Genomic DNA, 22,580 nt, shown 5'->3' on the forward strand with positions numbered 1-22,580 from the left:
CCCACTAACAAAAGGAAGAAAAGAAAAGTAATATAAAAGAGTTAGAGAGAAGAGGGATGGAGGGAGAGAGAGAGAAGCTGTAGAAGATTAAGGTCAGTCTTCATTGTATCCTCTCCAGTGCCTTGTGCCTCAGGTGTTCCCTCTAAGGGCCTGGTGAAGGTTCAACCATTTGGTCTGCCTTTTAGGATATAGAATTTTATGGTACCATTGCCATTTGGAACAGATTTGTGCCCCCCACCCCTTCCTTTGCCATCCCCTCTTTCCCCACCCACCTTATTGCCCAGTCCTCTAGATGCTTGCTGGGTATGTCAGCATCTTGGGTAGATTCAGGTTAGGTGCTATAGATGAGTGAGGTTATGTGGTGATTATCTTTCTGTGACTGGGTAAGTTCACGGAGAATGATGTTTCAGGCTCAAACATTTTTCTTCAAATTTCATTGTGCTGTTTTTTTCTTACTGTGTGGAATTCCATTGTATAGATATACCACATTCTTCTGGTGATGGATATCTGGGTTGTTTCCAGCTCTTAGCTATTACAAATTGAGCCCCAATAAACATGTTTGAGCAAATCTCTCTGGACCGAGGCTTGAAGATTTTAGGGTACATGTCCAGTAATGGAATAACTCAATCTGTTGGTAACTCTATAGTCAGCTTTTTTTTAGGAGTCTCCATATTGCTTTCAAAAGTGGTTGTACCATCTCACATTCACACCAACAGTGGATGAGTGTTCATATTTCTCCACATCCTCGACAGCATTTATTTTCATTTGATGTTTTGATGTTTGCTATCCTTCCTGGGGTAAGGTGGAATCTCATAGTTGTTTTAAGTTGAATTTCTCTGATGATTAGGGATGATGAAAATTTTCTTAAGTGTGTGTTTGCCATTTGTATTTCTTCCTCTGTGAACTGCCTGTCCAGTTCTTTGCCCCATTTTGTGAGTGGGTTGTTTGACTTTTTATTGCTTAGGTTTCTGAATTCTGTGTAGATTTTAGAGATTAGGCCTCTGTCAGTTGGATATTCAGCAAGTATTTTCTCCCATTATGTGTGTAATCTATAGGCTTTGCTTATTGTATGTTTCTCTGTGAAGAAACTCTTCAGCTTCATGTAATCCCATTGGTTGAGTAATTGTTAAGATCCTTTGCTACTGGGGCTTTGTTAAGGAAATCGTTTTCCATTTTCATATCATGGAAAGTTCCTCTTATATTTTCTTCCAGTAGTAGCTGAGTTTCCAGTTTTATATTGAAGTCTTTGATCCATTTGGACTTGAGCGCTGTGCATGGTGAGATGTGTGGATCAAGTTTCAATTTCCTGCATATGGTTATCCAGTTTGTCCAGCACCATTTGTTGAAGATGCTGTCGTTTTTCCAGCCTATATTGTTATGGACTTTGTCAACTATCAAGTAGCTGTAGTTTCTTGACCCAAAGTCTGGGTCTTCAATTCTATTCCATTGGTCTCTACTCCTGTTTTTATGCCAGTACCATGCTGTTTTTCCTGCTATGGCTTTGTGATATAGCTTTAGATCAGGTATGGTAATGCCTCCAGAGGTATTTCTTTTGCTGAGGATATGCTTGGATATCCAAGACCTTCTGCCTTTCCATATGAAATTTGAGATCATTTTTTTCTACCTCTGTGAAGAACAATGTATATTGCCTTTGGTAGGATTGTCATCTTCATAATGTTAATTCTGCCTATCCAGGAGCCTGGGAGGTTTTTCTAATTTCTTAAGTCTTCCTCAATTTCTTTTTTTCAGTGTTTTTATGTTTTCATTGTATAGATCTTTCACTTCTTTGGTTCACATTATTCCAGGTATTTTTGTTTGTTGTTGTTGCTATTGAAAATGGGACTATGTCCCCCTTATTTCTTATCTGTACCTTTGTCATTTGCATATAGAAAGGCTACTGATTTTTTGTTCATTGACTTTGTATTCTGCTACTTTGGTATAGGAGTTAATCACCTTCAGGAGTTTTGGGATGGAGTCTCTCAGGTCTCTTAAGTATACAATCATGTCATCAGCGAATAAAGCTAACTTAACTTCTTCCTTTCCAAAGTGTATGCCTTTTATTTTTTTTCTCCTGTCTTATTGCTTGAGCTAGGACTTCCAGTACTATATTGAAAAGCAGAGGTGAGAGAGGACATCCCTGTCTTGTTCCTGATCTTAATGGGAATTCCTCCAGTCTCTCTCCATTCAGTATTATTTGGGCCTTTGGAGCTTTGTATATTGCCTTTATTATATTAAGATATAAACCAACCATACCAATTCTCTCCAATGTTTTGATCATGAAGTGATGTTGTATTTTGTCAAAGGCCTTTTTTGCATGTAAATGATCATGTGTTTTTTGTATTCAAGCTTGTTTATGTGGTGTATTACATTGACAGATTTCTATGTGTTGAACCACCCCTATGTTCCTGGGATGGATCCCACTTGGTCAAGGTGGATAATGCTTTTGATGTGTTGTTGGTTTCTGTTTGTGGGGATTTTGTTCAGGATCTTTGCATATAAGTTCATCAGGGTAATCAGCTGGTAGTTTTCTTTCCTCGTGTCATCTCTGCCTAGTTTTGGAATTAGGGTGGATTTGGGATGGAATATTCTATAGATGTCCATTAGGTCTAAATGATCTATGGTTTTGTTGAGCTCTCTTACTTCCCTGTTGAGTTTCTGTTTGGATCATCTATCTATTATTGATGGTGGTATATTGAAGTCCCCACTATGATGGTGTTGGTGGTTATTTCTGTTTTAATATCAAGTAGGTTTTGTTTTATAAACTGTGGTTCCCCTGTGTTTGGTGTATAAAGATTTATGATTGTGATATCCTCTTGATGGATCATTTCTTTGTTAAGTAGGAAGTGGCCTTCTTTGTCTTTTTTGATTATTTTTGTTTTATAGTCTATTTTTTCTATTTTTAGTATAGCTACATTTGCTTGTTTCTTATTCCCACTTGCTTGGAAAATTTTTTATGCCTTTTCACCTTGAGGAGGTGTCTGTCTTTAGTGGTGAGGTGGATTTCTTGAAGACAACAGATTAAGGGGTCTAATTTTCTGATTCATCCTGTTAGTTTGTTAGATTCTTGTATCTTGATGGGCCTTTCTTTTGAGAGAGTGGGAAAGTTTTCTTCGAATATTTTGTTAAATAAGTTCTTCAAGCCTTTGGTCTGACTTTCTTCCCCTTCTGGTATTCCTGTGATCTAGATATTAGGTTGCTTCAGGGTGTCCCACAATTCCCTCATGTTATGTTCACAGAAATTTTTGAACTTATTGAAACTTTTGAACTCTCAAACTGTTCCTTCTGTCTTTTCTTCCCGATCTGAGTTTCTATCCTCTACATGGCTGACTCTATTCTTGAGAGCTTCTAAGGAGTTTTGGGCTTGTTCAATTAGGTTTGCATTTTCTACTACTTTTCTATGTTTAGTTTCCATTTCTCTGTCAAGTTCCCTTTTCACATCGTTTTCTGATTTTCTTGATGCTTCTTGGAATTCATCTTTGCATTTCTTTTTTTTTTGTTTTGTTTTTTTAAAATTTATTTATTTATTTATTTATTTATTTATTTATTTATTTATTTATTTATTTGCGAGTGACAGGCACAGAGAGAAAGACAGATAGAGGGAGAGAGAGAGAATGGGCGCGCCAGGGCTTCAGCCTCTGCAAACGAACTCCAGACGCGTGTGCCCCCTTGTGCATCTGGCTAACGTGGGACCTGGGGAACCGAGCCTTGAACCGGGGTCCTTAGGCTTCACAGGCAAGCGCTTAACCGCTAAGCCATCTCTCCAGCCCTCATCTTTGCATTTCTTGATGTCTTCACTTAGCATCACCAGCTGATTTTTGAGGTCCTCATTTTTTTCATTCTCCTTCATATCTCTTAACTGTCTTTGAATTCCTTCCATTTTCTTTTCTATTAGGTCTAGTCTAGTGATGGCAGCATCCACATAATTATTGGCCCTTTGTTGCTTTTCTGCAAGTTCTACCAGTAGCTTGGTCAGGGTTGCATTGCTCACAGCTTCATTTTGGTGTTCTGATCCTAATGTCTCTTCTATGTTTTGTTTGTTTGTTTGTTTCTGAGGTAGGGTTTCACTTTAGCTTAGGCTGACCTGGAATTCTCTATGTAGTCTCAGGGTGGCCTCGAACCCATGGTGATCCTCCTACCTCTTCCTCCTGAGTGCTGGGATTAAAGCCATGCACCACCATGCCCAGCTTCTTCTATGTTTTGATTAGAGACATTCATTGTAGGACTGGGTGATCTTACTGGATTTACTTGCATTTGATTTTTTATGTTATTTCTTTTGTGCTGTGGTCTTCCCATCAAAGTGTATGGGCATGGACAGTAGGACTGTGATCTCAATGTGTGGGAAAAGTGGTGCCTCTTGGGGCAGCTGGCCTGAGCTAGCAAGTGGACAAGCAGAGGGCAGAGTGGCCCTGAGCTTACATGTGGGTGGGTGGATCAACCTGAGCTTATGTGTGGCTGGCTACTGGAGTACTATGAGCTCACACATGGTGAGCCACTGAAGCAGCCTGACCTCTCGCATGGCAGGACAACAAAGCAGCCTGAGCTCGCATGTGGTGAGCCACCAGCAGAGGGCAAATGGGTGGGTGAATGGCCTGGCAGACGGGGATTGGGTCTGAGCTTGTGTGTGGATGGGTGGGTGGCCATAGCAGCAAGCAGGCAAATGGTTAGAACAGGCTGAGCTTGCACGGGTGAATGGGAAGCATGTGTGTGGTTGGCAGATGGATGGATTAAGCCTGAGCTCCTGCTGGCCAGCAGGCAGAGCCTGCCTGAGGTCATGTGTGGGTGATCACCCCCTGCGCAGTGATACAAGTGGAGCTATGCTGGCATGGGTCCCCTTTCCTACAGTAAGTGTGGGAGTATCTCAGGCTGGGACTATGGCTATGGCGGCTTCTTGAGGGGAATGGGGAACTGGTGGGCTACTTGAGAGCGAGGGAATCAGATGATTCCCTTTTTCCCCCCTCTGTGCCCTCCCAATGGTGATCTATTAGTGATTTCTCTCTCCTTAAAGACCCAGTGAACTCTTAATGCCTTGCCTTTCTTTCCTGGGGAGGTGTAGCGCAGTTAGGCAGTTGCCATCTTGACCAGAAGCCCACCATTTATATAATCATATTAGCCATAAAGAATACATTGGATCAATAACTATTCCTAAAAGAACACAAATAGGAAAATAACATGAAAACTTGCCTCCTAGCATGTAGGAAACATTGAACATAGGCCCACATAGGAGCATGGAAGCATTATTTGGTGACTTCTACTTAGCACCATCCTTTTATCAGCTCTTTTTATGGTTGTCTTCTGGATTGAAACAAATACAGACAATTTATTCATTCTTGGGTCTTAAAGGGTAAATTCAATCTTGCTTCTTCCTTAGATGCAATCTGAAGAGTTCTGGGGTTATATCCTGACCAGAGTGGCCATCTATATAGCTACAAGGATTGTATGTTCTTCTTTGTCCCAGTTCCCTTTTCCATGGGAACGGAGAGTCTATCAAGTTCATTGGTTCTTCCGTTTCCTTATCCATTCATATCTCAGCAAAATATTTATGAAATGAAGCATATTCTATGACTTGTGCTAGATGGTGAAGCTAAAAAGATGACATGAAACCCTTTAGACTTACCAGGATTTCTTATCCTTCTAGAAATGGTACCTTCTGACTAGCTAGGATCTCAAAGCCTCCTAGAAATAGAAACCATGCAAGTACTAACTATAGAACCACTCCCCCGTTGTCTGTTTTCCTTAATTCTCAATACCAGGGCTCTCTGCCCTCAGAATGCCTCCCCCATACGCCCACTGTGCTCAGCTACCTGCAACTGAGGTTAAGACACACTCTTCTCTTTACTACACTAACTGGCCCGCCTGTGTCTACTCTTATTTCCTGTAACCATTTTTCTTCACAGACAATAGAAGAATCTTCGAAAATAAAAGTTGAAATAAATGATATAGATGAGATTATGTCACTACCTATCACAAAAATGTCCATCGTTTTTAATGAACCAGTAAAGTAAAATTCAAACTCCTTCCATGGCTCCAATCTTTTCTAGTCTCTCTGATACCTTTACACTTGGTGCTCACTGTCCCCTTTATACATTCACTTTCTTTATCTCAGCTTGGTCCTTCCTTGGGGCCTTTACATCTGTTTCATCTCCAGCTGAACAATCTTTAGTACATCATTGCATGATGGCTTTCCTGGTCCAGAGCACAAATATTCCTACTTCTGAGAGTCTCAACCATGTAGAAAGTATGCTTCTTCTAATTTCTGTATGTTATATTAGTCCATTTCATGTTTTATTACATCAAATGTTTTCTAAAACAGTTATCTCCTTGGTACATGATTCTTTTCTTTTTATGGAGGGGGTTTCGAGGTACGGTTTCACTCAGGCTGACCTGGAATTCACTATGTAGTCTCAGGGTAGCCTCAAACTCATGGCGATCCTCCTACCTCTGCCTCCTGAGTCCTGGGATTAAAGGCATGAGCCACCATGCCCAGCTGCCACATGATTCTTGTTAGTACTCTCCATCAAGATTTCAAGCTAGAGAATAGCAAGAAAGATGTACTTGTTTATCTTCTATAATCCAAGTATAAGTCAGTGTCAGTGTGCATGTGTGATATTCATATATTCACTTATTTATATGAAGCATCCATATACACTTATGTGAACTTGCTGGACGTATTATTTGCAGGTTAAATCTAATAATAACAGATAGAATTATGTGGCCAGTCATAGAGTTTTCAAAGTGATAAGCAGTGTTATAATTTTTTAAAGTCATCTTTCAAGTATATATTACTATTCTTCATGATTAGTACATTTAATTTATTGATTTCAAATAATTTTAAAAATGAAGAGCACAGGACTTCAGAGAACACTAAAGATAAAACAAAGTCCCTAAAGCAAATTTTCCATCTGGATTACAAATAAACACAGGAATGAATAACAAGAGAAAAATCTCTGCTAGTATGCATGTAATATTTTCTGTTGCTATGAAGAATATTTTATGGCTATTTATGAATCAGAATTTTTTCTTTTTGGCTTTTCAATGTAGGTTCTCACTCTAGCCCAGGCTGACCTGGACTTCACTATGTATCTCAGGCTGGTCTCGAACTCAGAGAAATCCTCCTACCTGAGCCTCCCAAGTGATAAAGGCATACACCACCACATCCAGCCCTGAATTATAAATTTAAAAAAATGTATATTTATTTGGGACTGGAGTAATGGTTCATTGGTCAAAGGTGATTGCTTGAAAAGCCTGATGATCTAGGTTCAATTCCTCAATAACCATGTGTGGTAGTTTAAGTACATGTCCCCAGTGGATTCAGAAGTTTATTAAAGCTTGTAATTTTGATCTCCAGCCACTTGACTGGAGGAGGTGCCACTGTGGGTGAATCCTGAGGTACAGCCCTAAGGTTTGGGAATGGACTTGAAATTCCAGTCTAAAGATATACCAAGTGCTGGAGCTCTATCTGGAGTTACTGAAGTGTGCTTGTTGCACAGGTGGTGGTTGCTTTTGGCTTTACTCTCTGTGTGAACCTGTAAAAATGGGTCAACTTCTGCCATTATGGAACTTCCCCTTTATTTGCAAGTTTCAAATACATTTCTTCTTCCAATAACTCTGCCAGGTTTAAAAGTTCATCCCAATGTGCAGCTGAATATGACAGAATTGGTACCAGGAGTGTGGTGGTTTCTGAGATAAATCTGACCATGTGGGTTTTGGTCTTTTAAAAATTGTGTGCTAAGGGCTGGAGAGATGGCTTAGTGGTTAAGCGCTTGCATGTGAAGCCAAAGGACCCTGGTTCGAGGCTCAGTTCCCCAGGTCCCACGTTAGCCAGATGCACAAGGGGGCGCGTGCGTCTGGAGTTTGTTTGCAGAGGCTGGAAGCCCTGGCGCACCCATTCTCTCTCTCTCCCTATATCTGTCTTTCTCTCTGTGTCTGTCACTCTAAAGTAAGTAAGTTTTAAAAAAAATTGTGTGCTAAAAAAACAAAAAACAAACCAACTTAGTACATACAACTTAAAGACACCTGAAGTGATAATCCAAGTAACATAGACTATTTTGATAAAAGTTTAAAATTATAAGTACAAAAACTGTATTAAAGACTTGGCTTATGAACTTTCTAAAAAAACCTTGCTAAAACTGGGATACTAGCTGGTTGTGGTGGCACACACCTTTAATCCCAGCACTCCAGAGGCAGAGGTAGGAGGATCATTGTGAGTTTCAGGTCATCCTGAGACTACATAGTGGATTGCAGGTCAGCTTGGTCTAGAATGAAACCCTACCTCGAAAAACAAAAACAAAAACAAAGCAAAACAAATAAACAAAAAACAACTGGGATATTAACATAAAGTCTGGCTGTGTTCTGCTACCCAGACCCAAAGCATTTCATCAAGGTTAAATTTGTAGAGGACTGATTTACTTGGGTAAAGACCTGGGACTGAAAGATTTAAGATTTAAATTTAAAGAAACTCAAACAATTTAAAATTTACTGACACAGAAACTGATTTTAGGTTGTCAAAGCTGCCATTGTCAAACACATTAACAAACTTAAAAAAGATAGGACAATTACGTTATATTAAAATAATAAAAAAGTACCTAAGGTGATCACACCCCAGAAAGACTAAATGCTAAAAATACAACATTTTATGAAAAATGAACTGAAAAACCTTGCTCTTTATGGTAACAATTTATTTTTGTCCCTACATTAAAAATATGGCTGTGCTCTACACTCCTGATATATATATATTTATTTATTTATTTTGAGGTTTGGCCTCACTAGTCCAGGCTGTCCTCGAATTTCTTATGTAGTCTCTTAGGGTGGCCTTGGGTTCACTGTGATCCATGTGCCTTCCAAGTGCTGGAATTAAAGGTGTATGCCATGATGCCTGGTTGATACTGGTTTTAGAAACAAAAAAATAATACAAAGAGTGGGTCATAAAGTACACAAGGTTCCAGGATCCACTGCTGAGACATGATGCAATGACCTTGATAAAAATGCTGGTAAAGCTATGAAAAGTAGGACCATGGTTTACATAACGACTCAAAGAGGTTTTTAGATATATCAGGACTGTACAAGGGCTACTACCTTGGAGCTCTGTTGGCCTGGGATAAAAGTTTTCCCTGACTATTCAGCTGAGCTGGAAGGGAAGAATTAAAAAATCCAGAGACCCTTAGTCACTGGTTATTATATTGACCTTTAACTACAAATATTTGTTGTTTCCTTGATGGTTATTAAGTTTACAATGGTCCAGTCTCTCTTTGTTTTACCTTATAGCAGTTCAATATGTTTACTCTGTGCTTTTATGTTAAAAATAAATAACTTAGCCAGGCGTGGTGGTGCACGCCTTTAATTCCAGCACTCAGGAGGCAGAGGTAGGTGGATTGCCATGAATTTGAGGCCACCCTGAAACTCTATAGTGAATTACAGGTCAGCCTGGGCTAGAGTGAGACCCTACCTCGAAAAATCAAAAAAAAAAAAACAAAAAAAAAAATAAATAACTTGTTTTGATTGCACAGATCTCACTTAGGAGACAATCTTAAATCTCAAATGATACTTAAAGCTTTAAAATGCTCTTAAGTTGACAAAGACTGTAGACACCTTTAAACTAAACATAATATACAATGTGAAATGGTTACAAATCTATTAAAGGCTGGCACAGAATGTTGTGTTTTAAATTGATGTTCCCCAGTTGATTAGGAGTTTATTAAAGCTTATAATTTAGATCTCCAGCCACCTGGCTATAGGAAGTGTCACTGTGGTGGATCCTAGTGTCCGGCCCTAAGTTGTGAGGGTGGATTTAAGATTCCATGCTCAAAATCTTCAAAAGGCTGGCGCTTTGTCTCTAGCACCTGACATGCTTGCCTGTGCTGGTGTTGTTGACCTTTGGCTTTTCTCTGTGCATGGACCGATACAAGCAGACCAGCCTCTTCTGCTATTGCGGATCTTCCCCTTTATCTATAAGTTTCAAATAAATCCCTTCCTCCAATAACTGTACCTGGCTTAAAAGTTCATCCTAACAACGTGAGGCTCACTGGGACACCATGTAAAGCCAGATGCATAAAATGATGTGTCAGGAGTTCATTTGCAGTGGCAGGAGTCCTTAGTTTGCCCATTCCCTCTCTCTTAAGCAAATAAATATTAAAAAATTATTTCCGTGTGTGTGTGTGTGTGTGTGTGTGTGTGTATGCACTTGCATGTGTTTATGTATGGGTGTATTGGGTTCTCTTGTCCCTAAACACATGCACCAATTTTTGTGTCTAGCTTTATGTGGGTGCTAAGAAATTGAACCCAGGTCAACAGTCTTGGAAAGCAAGTACCTTTATTAGTAGCATAGTGGGATCATTTGATATATCTAGTTTTATTTTTATTTTTTTTATTTAGGGCTGGAGGAATAGCTTAGTGGTTAAGGTATTTGCTTACAAAGCCAAAAGACCCAGGTTCTATTCCCCAGGACCTACATTAGCCAGGTGCATAAGGGGACACATGTGTCTGGAGTTTGTTTGCAGTGGCTGGAGGCCCTGATATGCCCATTCTTTCTCTCTCTCTCCCTCTAACTCTATCAAATAAATAAATTAAATTAAACATTTTAAAAATTATTTTTGCTTATTTATGAGGAGAGAAAGAGAGAGAGAGAGGAGAGAATGGAAATGACAGGGTCTCTTGCCACTACAAACAAAGAAACTCCAGATACCCATGTCACTTTATATATCTGGCTTTATGTGGGTACTAGGGATTTAAACCCAGGCTAACATCCTTTGCAAGCATGTGCCTTTAACCACTGAACTATCTCCCCAGCTCTCAATTTAAGATTTTTATAAGGAGCATCTATATTATTTTCCATAATGGCTGTATTAATTCACATTCCCACCAACAGTACAAGAGAACCCCTTTTATAATATCCTCATTCACTTTTTAGGAATCTGATGACTAATGATACTGAACACTTTTGTGTGTAATTAGTATGCATGTTTGTATGTGTGTGTGAGCCTAGGTGTGTATGGGAACCTAGGGGTGTGTGTGTGTGTGTGTGTGTGTGTGTGTGTGTGTGTGTGTGTGCAGGTCTGTGCACAGGTTTCCATGCAAATAGAGGTTAGAGAACAACCTTGGGTGTCTTTAGGTGTGCTATCCACCTCTTTTTGAGAAAGTGTCTCTTACTGACCTAGAGCATATCAATTAGGCTAGACTATCTGACCAATGATTCCCAGGGATGATCTTGTCTCCACATTCCCAGTGCTGGGATTATAGGTGAGTGCCACCACACCTAGCATTTTTACATGGTTTCTGGAAATTGAAGTCAGGTCCTCATGCTGGCAAAACAAGTACTTTACCTACTAAACTATCTCTCTAGCTCTACTGGCTTTGTTTTGAGATAGGGTCTGATGTAACTAGGCTGGCCTCAAATTCTGTATGTTATCATGTGTAGCTTTGAGTTCCTAATTCTCCTGCCACATGTTAATGTTTATTAGCATATAGTTTATTAATAATTTATTATAATTCATTATCAGTTATAATGTCTCCCTTTCATCTATTTCTACTTATTTGAGTTCTTTCATTCCCCTCTTCTCTTCTCTTGGTTAGTCCAGCTAGTGGTTTGTTAATTTAATCTTTTCAAAGACCCACAACTTTGTTTCAATTTTTGTAATATTTTAGTCTCTATTATTTATTTTTAATTATTTATTTATTTATGAGAGAGAGAGAAACAGAGAGAAAGAATGGGCACACCAGAGACTATAGCCATTGGAAATGAACTCCAAACACATATGCCACCTTGTGCATCTTGCTTTACAAACCTGGGTCTTTAGGTTTTGCAGGCAAGTGCCTTAACCACTGAACAACTTCTCCAGCCCCTCTATCATTAATTTCTCTTCCAGCTTTTGCACCAGTTTTGTTCTTTCTCTCCCTCTGCTAATTTTGTGTTTGGCCTATTAATTTTGTAATCCTTGAGATGCTGAATTTGTCATTCATATACTATATATTGGTAATTTTTTAAGTCATAGTCTTGTACTCCATACAGGGTTGTCCATACCCATGGTCTCTGAGGGATGTGCTCCCATTTGCTGTGCTATGTCTTTCTATGTTGCAATACCATCCCTGTAGTGCAGGACACCTAGTGTACTTAAGTCATAGTCACTGTGCTGGGCTCAATTGGCCTTGTCAGGCAGCTATCCCTAAAACAACAAACACAATGCAAGAGAATGTCTATGGAGTCCCAGAGATGGGAATATGTAGGAACTAGTGGATTCTATAGCAGACTCAGAAAATAGCTTAGTCCACAAGATAGCCCTGGTTATTGCTGTCTTTCCTTGTTGTTTGTGGGAAAACAATATGAGATCTTTCTTTCCAAAGCAATGCTTCGGTACTAATTTTGGGTCATCTAAGAGGGGTGCCAGCTTGTGAGCATTGTGAAACTCTTCTGTCTAGGGGGCCTGGGTAGCAGGTGCCAGGGTATTATGTTTTTCTTGTTATACTGTTGCCCCAGGTTTCTGCATCTATAAGGTCCAATATGTCTTGCTGATTTCCAATGTTGCCCATGATTTCTCACCTCAGAATTCAGTCATATGCTTCTTACTTTGGTTCTTGACCAAAGAGTTGAGTTCTGGATGATTCTGTTCAGCTAGCTTAGATCACTTGTGTTGATTGGCATTACAGACCTTTAATCATCATTTGGAGTATTGAAAATCAGTGGTTTAATCATTTTTATGAGTCATTTGATTATATGAATAGAACACTAGGCTCTGAAGGAAAATTAACATTTGTATACACACACATGGCCACAAACACACATGCACACAATTTCATTAGGTTTATATAGGGCAACCAACTGTCTCAATCTACATATGAATGAGGGGTTTCTTGGTTCACATTTCTAGTGCTAATTTTGGGACACTCCAGAAAAAAACTACATTAATTATTTAGCCTAAGTGTGTGTTGTTTTGACTTTTCCTGGGGAGATGAACAGAGAGACTAAAGAATAATTTCATCCAACTCCAGCTTGGTTAACCAGGTAATTTGTTGGGCTTACTTACGGGAGTAGCATTTACTGTCCAGCAGTTGTGTCTTTGAAAGCCTTACTTCAGCATGAGTGCTGACTCATGAAGGTTGCATCCCTGGATTTCTACCCCCAGTCAACCTTTCACCCCTCTATACTGTAGTGCTTCTCCCAAGACCACACAGAGCTGAGATAAGATTACATGCAGCTGAAGGGGACACAGGACAGAATGGCTAAAATCTGATGACCTTCCTTTCCTTTCTATGAGGGAATTCATTACATCTGGTCTTGTATGGGCCTGAAGTAGGTAACCACATTTACTCTGATTTGAAAATGGGAACAGCCATGTCATGCCTAGAGTCTTAGGGCATATATTCCTCCAGAAACCATTTTATGGATCTTAAGTGTCTAAAAATCTTTACTGCAGGCATTAATATGTCTGGAAATGATAAGTAATTACTGAGCATCTACTGAGAGTAGATAGAAGAAGGAGCTGATGGACTGTTAGATTGTAGATGTCACTGATGTAAGGCCAACTCTGTGTAGTAAACTCCAGGAATAAAAAAAGGATTTAAAGAAAGTAGATACTATGAATAACGGTGTTTTCACTTTGGCTGCTAAAATGATATGTATTTATTTATTGATCATTGAATCAACATAGTTATTCCAGTACCTTTACACTCATAAAAGTAACCCAGAGTGCAAGTTTTAGCATTGCAATTGCCAAGAATGACTGGAAGTGAGCATGCTATCATAATGTGGGGAAATGAACATGACAGAGAAAACAGGCCATCTCTTCTAGGAAGCATTCTCTACTCTAACACATGGAAAATTGTGGGAGCTCATTCAATATCAGATATAGGCAATCAGAAGTAGTGTTTCATATAGCTAAATCATTTGATAAATAACTGCCAAAGGAGGCTAAGTAATTCATTGCTTTCAGGAAAATTATATATTTTCTTAATAAGAGCTTTGATAAACTACAGCTATGTAATTTTCATCACCCATCTCTGTAAAAAATAACAATAATAATAATATTGGCTTTAAAGAGAGATTTTCGGAAGCTTATAGCCCTAATTTGTTTAGAAAACATACTGGAAAGTTTTCCAGGAAGCTGTAACATACCTTCCAGAGAAAATAGCTCAAAACTATGCTTTCCTTTTTTTTCCAGATTTTTTTTTTCAGTATTTATTTGAGAGAGAGAATTGGTGCTCCAGGGCCTCCTGTCACTGCAGACAGACTCTAGATAGACACATACATGCACTACTTTGTGCATCTGGCTTTACGTGGGTACTGAAGAATCAAACTGAGGCTGTCAGGCTTTGCAAGCAAGTGTCTTTAACCACTAAGAAATCTCTCCAGCCCTCATATTATTAAACGTTATTTGGAATTTTGCTGTTAGAAAATTCTAGGAGAAGCTGGGCATGCTGGTGAACACCTTTAAACCCAGCACTTGGAAGGCAGAGGTAGGAGGATCTCTGTGAGTTCAAGGCCACCCTGAGACTACATAACGAATTCCAGGTCAGCCTGGACTAGAGTGAAACCCTACCTCAAAAAACAAACAAACAGGGCTGGAAAGATGGCTTAGCAGTTAAGCGCTTGCCTGTGAAGCCTAAGGACCCCGGTTCGAGGCTCGATTCCCCAGGACCCACGTTAGCCAGATGCACAAGGGGGTGCACGCGTCTGGAGTTCGTTTGCAGTGGCTGGAAGCCCTGGCACGCCCATTCTCTCCCTCTCTCTCTCTCTCTATCTCAAATAAATAAATAAAAACAAAAAAATTGAAAAACAAACAAACACACAAAATGCTATGAGAAATAGAGTATAAGTGAAATATATGTCATTCTTAGAAGTTTGGCTCTGAAGTCAGGTTAACCTCAATTGAGTCACTGCTACAGCACATCCTATATGCCCTTTGCCAAACCTCCTCATAAAAGGGAAGTGATAATATTTCATACCTCATGTATTTAAAAGTGTAAATTACTGGGCTGGAGAGATGGCTTAGTGGTTAAGCACTTGCCTGTGAAGCCTAAGAACCCTGGTTCGAGGCTCAATTCCCCAGGACCCACGTTAGCCAGATGCACAAGGGGGCGCATGCATGTGGAGTTCGTTTGCAGTGGCTGGAGGCCCTGGCACACCCATTCTCTCTCTGTGTTGCTCTCAAATAAATAAATAAATAAAAATTTTAAAAGTCTAAATTACTGAGTGAGATAAAGTTATCATATATAACCACAATATTGATAAATGTAATAAGACAAACATGTTCAGATACCCTGTGGCTAAATCACACAGGACCTGCTTATCTATAGCATACAGAAGAGTCACCTAAACAGGGTTCTTGGCAAAGACACGCAGAACCAGCTTCTCATGCAGAATTGTAGCCAGTTGTCTATTGGCTTGGCCAGAGGAGTTTTAAAGATAGACTGGAGACCAGATAGATATTTCTTTTATTTATTTGTTTGTTTGAGAGAGAGAGAAAGAGGGAGAGAGAAAAAGAGGGAGAGAGGAAAAAAGGGAGAAAAAGAGAATGGGGCACTAAGGTCTCTGCAGACAAACTCCAGATATATGTTCCCCCTTGTGCATCTGGCTTATGTGGGTCCTGGAGAATTGAACTAGAATCCTTTGGCTTTGCAGACGAGGCCTTAACCACTAAGCCATCTTTCCAGCCCCTCAAATCTATTCTTTCTGCATAAAACTGGATTTGCTGGCACTGAGTACATCAAGTGAAACCATTCCTTTGTCTGGCCCAACCACCTAGAGTGGGGGTGAGTGACTCTCTTAGGCATTTCTAATTGCTCTCTAACATTTGACTCTCTTTCCTTTCTGGCAGAGAGCTACTCACATGGTCTCACCTGAAGAAGAGAAGGCCATGAGGCCATATCACTAGATCTAGCAATTAAGCTATACACAGCAATAACTATGGAATGGCTACCATCTTCTGCCATCATAAAGGAGAAAGCCCTGTGCAGAGTTAATGGGGTCAAATAACTGAAGTGGCTTTGTGGAGAGGAGCTGTCTTCTAGCCTCACTCAGGCTCAGAAGGGATGTTACATGAATACGAAATCAACTTCTGTTTTGTTAAAAACCAGAGCCTTCAGTTAATTTACAGATTCATTGTATTCCAGCCCACTATGATCTAAATAGCATCAAACCAAGGACATCCAACTGAAGATGACCCCAAGAGAAGCTGCTTTAGTAGAAATGACTTATTTCAAAGGTCTTTCTGACATTGGAGTCCACATTGGATGTCAGCATTCCATTTCAGCAGGGTCTCCTATTATACACAGGAAAGATGACTATATGAGCTCAGAGTCTGTTTCCCCAAAAGTGACCCTATTCTGCATGACAGCTTCTCAGTGTTTCCGTCTTGGAAGGGCAGAGTGTGCGAACAGCTGAACATAGCTGTGTGAAGCCTCTTGCATGCTTTCAATACCACCTCCATATCCAAGTAGTGATGATTAAACCTTTCTAGTGATATGCCCTTGTTATCAATGGAGCAGAAAGCATAGAAAACATAGCTTATCAGGAACTAAAACTTACTTCAAACAATAGCAATTGCTAACACTTATTGTAAAATGAAAGTCTGTGAAACATTCCATACTTTTTCAACTTCTTAGTGAGGTCTTCTCCAGTCATCCTATTTTAAGTGGCAAGCCCTCTTCGGCCAGCCCCCCACCCCTTCCCAATCTCTGTGTATTTTTTTCCCCTAGCCAGCATCATTTTCTGATAGGACATTTTGCTTGGCTGTTGTAATATTCTTTGTTCTCCTGTGAGAGTGCAAGCTCCACAGGGCCAGATATGGTTGACCAATTTTTTCATCAGGGCCTTTGAAAAATTTGTATCTTCTAATAGGTTGTTGTTGTTGAGACTGTTGTATGAAGTGACCAGATGTAGAATGTATAATTCACCAGAATTATGTATGGGTAGAAGTTATATAGGGTATGGGTAAGGCAGGGGCTCAGTAAGAATGATTTCCTTAAAGTAGAAGCTAGTGATAAACTGTTCTGTAGTGCTCAGATACCAAGCACGGGGTGGAGAGGGAGGAACATGTCTATATATCATCATATAAATTTTCATAGTCTCAACTTTCCTTTATATGAAATGTGGGGTACAACAATACTGACCAAAATTTATGTTATACTTGTTAACCTCAGGGCCTACCCCCAAGGTCAGTGGGCAAAAGATAGCAATTAAATAATGATTATTATTTTACATATTCTTAGCCTTTAGGAATGGGAGCATTGATTGCTTCTAGCCTGTGAACATGAGTTATCATCTCAAACAGCCAGAAGTTACTCTTTCTTGTGAAGTCTCAGCAATCTTAGTGGGAGGACAGAGTAGGTGTCTATGGGCTGCTTAGTAAATGCTTTGCCATTCGTTGAAGTTGACTACTGGAGTAACAATAATAGTTAATGCTTTCTGACACTTACTGTGCTAACTATTTTAGTCAATTAATTCTCAAAATTATCTGTAGTGGTGGTTACCAGTCATACAATCTGACAAAGTAGCTGTCTGAAGGCAATCTCAAACAGACATAGCAGGCTTTAGCCCATCCTGACTTGTGTCTTTCTGTCCCCATAGTCTGAATTATGCACTCCTGGCTGGGACTAGAGGAGGACAACTCTCTCTCTCTCTCTCCACTTAATTTCTGTATAAATCAGCTTTCTCCATGGTGCATATACAAGAACAGAACACCAACCTCTCTTCCTTTCTACCAAGACTCCTTATTATTCTGTCAAAAGAAAATCTTTAGGACCCCTTTGGCTTCTTAAAGTGTTTGCAAGCCAGTGGAAGGGGCAGGAATATGTCTTGGGGTGGGTATGTTTGGTTAAGCTTATGGTACTTCAAAGAGAGGCCAAGAGTCTGTGGAATCCAACAAAGGTCACATCTTGCCAGGAGCCATATAGAAAGATGACAGAAGGGGAGAGAGTCTGTGGTGGTTTGACTCAGGTGACCCCCACAAACTTAGGTGTTCTGAATGCTAGGTTCCCAACTGATGGAAATTTGGAAATTAATGCCTCCTGGAGGCAGTGTATGGTTGGAGGTAGGCTTATGAAAATTATGGCAAGTGTTGCCTTACCAGTATTTGGCACACTCTCCTGTTGCTATTGTCCACCTCATTTTGGCCAGGAAGTAATCTCCACTGTCTGCTTTTGCCATTGTTTCACTGCCATGGTGGAGTCTGTAATCCAAAGTAAACTCCTTTTCTTCCAAAAGCTGCTCTTGGTTGGGTGATTTCTACCATCAATGCAAACCTGACTGCACCATACAGTTGGTACCGAGGAGTGAGATTGCTGCTAGACACCTAACTGTGTGGCTTTGGTCTTTTGGAACTGATTTTCAAGAGGACTGTGGAAGAATTTGAAACCTTGGCCTAAAAGATGCCTTGCAATGTTTTAAGTATAGCTTGGTGGACTATTCTGATCAGAGTTGAAAGACTTGAATGCAGTAAGAACTATGGACTGTGAGGTTTGGCTTGTGAGGGTGAGAAAGAGCTTTGTCTGGCCCAGGCTAAAAACAGTTTGTATGAGAGGCTTGCTGTAATGGCCATGTCCTGAGAAGTTGTGCAGTGTTTCTTTGTATAGAAATGGATTGGTGTGCACAGAGGGATATAGCACAGAATGAAATATTTAGGCCAAAACTGCTGTCTATTCAGCTGCAATTGTAAGAGATTACAACCTTTGAGATTGGGCCAGCTGACCTGCATTGGGGCAATAGGAAGAATGTAGACTCTTTTCAAGGGGCCTGAATGCTCAAGGAGTGTCCTGTTCTTCAAAGACTGCTTTATTCCCCCTTGGATTAACAAATTGGCACTCTACCTGGTATTGTGGAGTGTAAGATATACAGGAAAGAGAGGGTCATTGAGTTTCCAGCATGGTCTTGTGTTTTGGAAACAGCTATGGCCAGTGTGAAGCAGGTTTGCTGGATGCCTGCATGGAGATGTGAAGGATGAACCGTGGGCTGCAGTAGAGACCCAGGGAAGTTGCCAGGACCACAAGATGGCTGTTAAGGAAAGTTTCCACTCTCGGATGAACATTTCCCAGGACTGTGAGTAGCCTAGCTGGAGGGGTGGAACTGGAACTCCAAAGACTAATTGCTGGTTAGAATTATTGGATTTGGAGACTTGTCACTGACTAGAGTTGTTGGACTTGGAGCTACAGGGTTTGATGTTTGTCCTGATTGTTTTAAATCTTGTATTGGTTGAATATTTCTTTGCTATGCTCAATGTTATCTTTTGCAGTGTAAATGGTTATTTTGTACCATTATGGGGTTTTTGAGGATTTTTTGGTATTATGGCTCAGTTAAAAGACCTTGGATTATGGGGATGTTTGAACATCATTAGGATTGATTAAAAACTATGGGGACTCTTAAAGTCATACTGAATGCATTATATTTTATATCATGTATAGTTATCAGTTTATGGGGGCCAGGGCAGAATGTGGTGGCTTGATTCAGGTGTCCCCCATAAACTTAGGTGTTCTGAATGCTAGGTTCCCAGATGATGGGAGATTTGGGAATTAACACCTCTTGGAGGCAGTGCGTTGTTGGGGGCAGGCTTATGGGTATTAAAGCCAGTGTCCCCTTGCCAGTGTTTGGCACACTCTCCTGTTGGTATTGTTTATCTTATACTGGCCAGGGAGTGATGTCCACCGTCTTCTCAGGCCATCATTTTCCCTGCCATCCTGGAGCATCCCTTTGAGTCTGTAAGCCAAAATAAACCCTTTTCTTCCCCCCAAATCTGCTCTTGGTAGGGTGATTTCTACCAGCAGTGCTAACCTCACTGTTACAGAGTCCTGAAGAGAGGGAGAACTGCAGGAGAGGAAGAGAAGGAAGAGACAGGGGCCTGGAGAAGCAAGTGGGGGTGTGTCAAGACTTGTGTACAATTGCAGTGTTTGTGTACTATTCATCAGCACCAATAAAAGTATGAAAATATTTTAAAAAATAGAGACTTACCCAGGGCTACTCGCTAGTCCTTTTCTGACACCTTGGCTGTTCATCTCTCAATGCATGGGTCTTAGATGTTTCAACACTGGTAAGACCATGTCCTTCCCACTCTGGCAGCCTGACTGCCAAAGTGGGAAAGGATATTCCACTTTTCCTATTTTTAATGGCCTTTTAATTTTTTAAAGCGCAAGCTTTTTTTTTTCTTTTTAGAAAATCCCTGGGCTGGAGAGATGGCTCAGAGGTTAAGGCACATGCTTGCAATGCCTAGCAACTCATTTGATTTCCCAGGACCTACATAAAGCCATATTCACAAAGTGGCACATGCATCTGGAATTAGCAGTGGCTAGAGATCCTGGTGTGCCCATTCTCTCTCTCTCTCTCTCTCTGTCTCTCTCTCTCTCTCTCTCTCTCTCTCTGTGTGTGTGTGTGTGTGTGTGTGTCTCCTTGCAAATAAATAAGTTAAATATTTTGAAAAAAGAAAATCCCTTTTTATGTTATTTCCTAGGCCAATGTTCAACTCACACATAGGCTCTCAAATCATGTGGGTGCATCCAGTCCCCCTTCCTTGGTTCTCAGATTTTCCTTTGTTCCCCTGACTTCCCTGAATAAATGTAATAGTTTATAAACTACGCTTTTCAGTTTGTTTAGTCAAATTCTTTGTTAAAAATAGACAAGAACTCAGGGTTTGGACTTTTTCTACTCCCCCAAAACTCTTTAGACTCCCACTTCAAAGTCCGTGTTGATTTTGCTGTGCTCGTAGAACACACGCAACACGCTCTGTGAAAGCGCCCAGTTTTAGACCTTAACTTTCCATGAGCCACCGATGGACATACCTTACAAAATCATCCATGAACTGTAAAATGTGTCTTCTTTCATTGATCTATAAATCAATGTCATTTAGCTCCCAAAAAGCAAGAAGCTCTCAGCTAACACAGGTTAAAAAGGCAAAAATATTATAAGAGGTTATGTGGAAAGAGAATCTCTTCACTGAATGGCTATCTTATGGGTATGTCTAGGCACCCAGTGTTTAGCTAAGCAATTCCTAGAGAGGCAGCCGATATATCCACCGTCCTGTCTTTTTCCTCTTAAACAGGAATAAAAGCTCAGAGATTGTTTTTTGAAGGCTAACATACCCATGGCGTATTTTCTTTGTTTAAGGGTGGGTTAGAGTGAAAATTTTTAACCAAGTTGTATTTTCTTTTCCATAAATGATCAAATAGTTTCCATTTAAGTTTTTGCAAAATTGTTAAAATGGTTACAAGTGAGAAGTACACATGCCATTCACCCTCTTGGCCCTGAGAAGAGCGGGCTCCTGAAGACAATTAATGTTAACGGGTGGGGCTGGAGCTCCAGAGAGGAAATCTACTTATTTATGCCAAATATTTCAGCTAATGAGAAAGCCAATTTGAACTCCCTTTCATAGGGCTTTTTTTTTTTGTTGTTGTTGTTTGTTTTTACAGCAAAGCTCTCTGGCAGTGTCCATGACATGTGACCTCAGAACCAGCCCTTATGGGCCCCTTGGCTGATGGGATGAGGTGGGATTTCCTCCTTTTAAAAAATGTTTCTAGAGCTACTAAAAAACTTGCATTTGCAAAATAGTTGATAAAAAATATTCCTCTGGATTGTACAAGAAGGAGACAGGGATGCTGATGGACACGGTGGATGACTACTCAGCCTCAGAGTCTTCTTCTCTGGCTCCCTCAGAGGCTGGACTCTCCTCGCTTTTCGCCTCTCCGTTCTCAGCAGGTAGGTCTTCTTTAGTCTCTGGCTTGGTCACTTCAGCCTGCTTGCCCTTTGCTCCCCTCTTCCCTTTTGCTTGCACTTTTTTGTCTGAAGGTTTATCCTTTCCTGCTGATTTTTTTTGGCTTCGCTTCCACTTTCGCAGGAGCTGGTTTCGCGGACAGCCTGGCCGAACTGCGCTTGGGCTCGTCCTTGGCCGCGCCATCAACCGAGCTCACCTTCCCCTTGGGCATCTTGGCAGAGCTTGCGGATGCTGCGGGCAGAGGCTCGCCAGAACCTTCCTGAAGCTACGCTGCCTGCCCGCTGTCCCCGCGGCAAGTCTCTATTTTTAAAAAATAATATTGGAGAGGGTAGGATCAAGTCTAACCTCAACTTTAAACATATTCCCTCCCTCTCTCTCCCCTGCCCTCTCTCTCTTCTCTATAACTTGTATATTAGTTATATTTTTCCTCATTTTCTTAGTGGTCACTGACCTGTAACTCCCAGTACCAGCATGGGGCTATCATCCACAATGAGCTTTTGATCAGAGAGACCTACAAGGTTTCCTAAAAGACAGACAGATTTCTGTCAGAGGACTTGATGACCCACCAAAGGTTAGTGGTAAGACCCTACTGCTGAAGATACCATATGCAGTTGACATCTAAAATGGAATGGCATGGCTGGAAGCTAGAAGAGAGTCAGTCCCCAGACAGTCAGCGTGTCTAGTGCCAGAAGGTGCTACATGGGCGACTGGGGAAAATGACCAATATCTGTCCAAGCAACTCATGGTCTAACCTACTTAGCAACAAATAACCAGTTGTGATGCCCACATAAGTGCAATAGTGGCACATAGCCATGGTGGGGAACCAACTGTTCTTGATTTGGTTAACTGATCCCCTCAGTGGTATGGGACCCATAGCTGGAGCTGGGAAACAAGTCAGAA

General features: G+C 40.6%; 1 pseudogene; it reads right to left on the reverse strand.

Moving 5' to 3' along the window:
* Positions 1 to 21,584: 21,584 nt before the first annotated feature.
* Positions 21,585 to 21,891, reverse strand: LOC101606125 (annotated as a pseudogene).
* Positions 21,892 to 22,580: the final 689 nt, after the last annotated feature.

This window comes from Jaculus jaculus, chromosome 3 (genome assembly GCF_020740685.1).
Source record: "Jaculus jaculus isolate mJacJac1 chromosome 3, mJacJac1.mat.Y.cur, whole genome shotgun sequence".
NCBI lineage: Eukaryota > Metazoa > Chordata > Mammalia > Rodentia > Dipodidae > Jaculus > Jaculus jaculus.